The sequence below is a fragment of the Pteropus alecto genome, unplaced genomic scaffold, assembly GCF_000325575.1.
Source record: "Pteropus alecto unplaced genomic scaffold, ASM32557v1 scaffold24, whole genome shotgun sequence".
Lineage (NCBI taxonomy): Eukaryota > Metazoa > Chordata > Mammalia > Chiroptera > Pteropodidae > Pteropus > Pteropus alecto.
The window spans coordinates 14467350-14470774 of NW_006439192.1; positions in this window are offsets into that span (position 1 = coordinate 14467350).

Sequence of the window (3425 nt, forward strand, 5' to 3'; positions counted from 1 at the left end):
AGGAACTGGAGTTCTACCAGGATTTCAAAATATAGGACATAGTGAAGCTGAGAAACATTATTACATAGAAATAAATCTTTCAACATTTTAATGTCCTCAAATTCACTCTTGTATTTTTGTACATATTGTCATGTTTTATCAAGTTTTGAGTTGAAGTAAAATAGGAATTTTTTCTCCATCGAAACATTGTGTGAAGCACACTGTGTAATTATAGGAAAATCACTCAGAGGGAGCAAGTGGTTCTGGATTCTTTCTAGTCCTAGCTAAAGCAATGACTTTCAGTAAGATCATTTTAATGTCATTTTAACTCAGAGGGTCTCAGTTTTCTAACCTATAGAAGCAGAAATTTGACAGTTTGATCATTCTTTAATTTTACATAAAGTCGTATATGTGATCACATTAAGTAATAACTTAATAGCTCATGGAAGGCCATACATCAAATTTTCAAAAGACGTTAATTTACAATATCACTTAATGTATCGCCTTTTGTTTGTATATCATTGTATTTGCATATACTGTGCAAATACACAAAATTTCAAACCTGTATTCACACTCATATTAGTTGTTAAGGATGGAGAAGTATACAGTACACATACTGACTACAGAGTGACTATTTGATGACCTGACATTTAATTTAACTTGATATTATTTGAAGAAAATAGGATTTGAAGATGAAAATATGCATTTAAATAAGATAATTATATTGCATGTTCCTCTTTAGTTTAAAATAATCAATTTGTATAATGAAACAGATCCTTTAAAATATTTCTCATTAAATATTTTGAGCTATTCTTCTATTAAAAATAATCTATGAAATGTAATAGTGGCTATCTCTCTTGATTAGAAATGGATTGGTATCATGATATATTATTATACCTATACTCTTTTTCTTTCTTTTTAACTGATTTCCTTCTAATTTATAGATTAATCTTTACTAGGATAACAGAAACAAAGTCCTCAAGAACAGGTGCCTAATTGGTAAGGACCCTAATAATGCCACTTCCATTTCAAAAGGGTTAAGAAAATCTACATGCCAAGTTATTATTTTTTAAAGGTAAAAAAATGTTTAATGATACTTAGCATATCACAAAATATATGTGATCTGAATATTGTTAAAAGGTCATGAAAATTAGAACTATGTTTATCAAGTTTGACATTTTATTTTTGTGTCATGAATGGGATCTTCAAAATTTTATAACCTAAAAATTTTTCATAAAGAAATAAAATAACAGATTATTATAAGAGATTATTTTGTTATAGCTGCGTATGAAAAATAAAATACATTGCAGCAGGAAGACTATATTGGTGATGTACAAATAATCTAGAGTGATAGTAGGTGCTCGACCCTGAAAAATTTGTGCTAGGATTAGCAAACCTTTCCTGCTCTTTGATTGACATTAGGGTCTTAGAGTTGAGATATAATCTTATTAAATTTTCAATCAAACATGTCTTTATGAAAGTAATTCTGTGTTTTCCCAATTTCTTGACACATTTTAATAGTACCATGAAGACATCTGTCTTTGGGAAGTCTTGGTAGCCATAGGAAAATAAAATCTAAATTTAAACATTTCTCTATCTTTCTTTCCAAATGGAATTTACCAAGAGATATTTTGGATTGAATTACCATGAACTTTTAAAAATGCTATGTAAAAATAAAGTATGTTAGAATTTGATTGCAAACCAAAATTTTTGGACGCAAGCTGATTTTTATACCGTTTCTCTTGGTGATGGAGGAGAAGGGCAGTTTTACTGTCTGGAGGATATTTGACAATGTCCAGATATTTTCAGTTGTTCATTTGGGAAGTGGTTCTAGAATCTGGTGGATAAGGTCAGGGATGTTGCTAAACATTCTATAATGCACACAGCCCCACACAACAAAGCAATATATGGTCCCAAATGCCCATAGTGTTGAGGTACAGAGACCTTGCTTTAGACTAATCATTAAACTCTAAAGTAGAGGGTGATCAAAATATGTTGCTTGACTTGTAAAACTTTGAGAAAAAAGAAAAAAAACTGTACCCAACCATTTTACATTTCTGACATCTGTGTTGCATGTGATTGGAGATTTTCTTTCTTCTAAATGTCTATTGTGTTTTTCAATCACTGCTAGGATAAGAGCTACTTGTTTCTACAGTAATTGTCACAGGAAAACTGCCAGATGGTGAAATTGAGAAGGGCAGCATGAAAAAAGAAAAAAAAATCTATAAGTGTTTTCTTTCCCATTTTAATTTTTGTCTTTATAGGCTAAACTGATCTAATGTTTCAAATACTTCCTATCCTTGAGTAGAAGAAATGATGAGTCATTCGTACAAATGGCACCCAGATATAGAGCAGAGATGACTCGTGAGACTCTTTTCATATATGTGCTTATAATTTGTTTCTACTAGCTCTTTAACATTATTAAATGAGAGAAGGTATTCTTTTGCCAGTAAATCAAAGTTTTGTTGGGTCCCTTGACTCTTACGTTTACTCCTAGGGATTCATGATTTCATTTTGTGATTTAAAGTTACCACAGGAATCCCTAGCAGTGTGAAATCAGTGACTATGAATTTGATTTAAATCTCCATTATGATATATAAGATTGGCTTGAGGCAGATTGCCTGCTGCCTAGGAATAGGAACAATCAGCTACTTTTTTCTTTTCCATTCATTTTTTTTCCCAAACCCTCTTGAGTTTGGAATACAGAGAGTAGTGAAAGGGTAGAGTCTTATACAAAGTTTATACTTGACTGGTACTGCTCTAAGATGATTTTGTATTCTCTAGATTTACCAGATTGTTACAGCCCACTTTCAAGTTTTTGTTAGTTACTAGTTTAGTCTAAGCTTTCATGGTGTCTTTGGGGGATCCTCTCCTTGGACTCTGCTCTGACATGTGTTATGGATTCCCTTCGCCTAAGTATTACTCCCTGTAAGATCCTGGTTTTTAGGGTCCCCCTCCATGAAAAAACTCTTTGCTTGGGTCTCATTATATACACAGATAATACTCGTAAGCAGGAGTCAAATTAACTTCAAGCTGCTTTTCTCTCCTCTCAAGTAACAAAATATTTGATCTATAGAAAACTCACAATAAGATGCAAATCAAGTCAAGGAAACATTTAATGAAATGCAAATCAAGTCAAGGGTGGTTCTTCTGAGCCACTTCTCTCACTAGGCTCCAGGAGAAGGTAGTACCTCCCCAACTGTCCAAATTTGGCAAGGAGTATTTGAATTCAGCACACCAGTAATTCTCTTCAAAAGAGTCTCTCTGGATCTTCATTCTAAGTTACCGATATGTCTAGCCGCTTTGAAAATATGCACCTTTGTAAGTTTAACTTGGTTAACTGAAATTTATTGTCATTTAGAGCCTAAGTCAAAACTTCTAAGTGACAAGTTCTGATTACCAGAAGAATTTAAGTCATAATTTGTTCATGACCCAAAATTTCATAT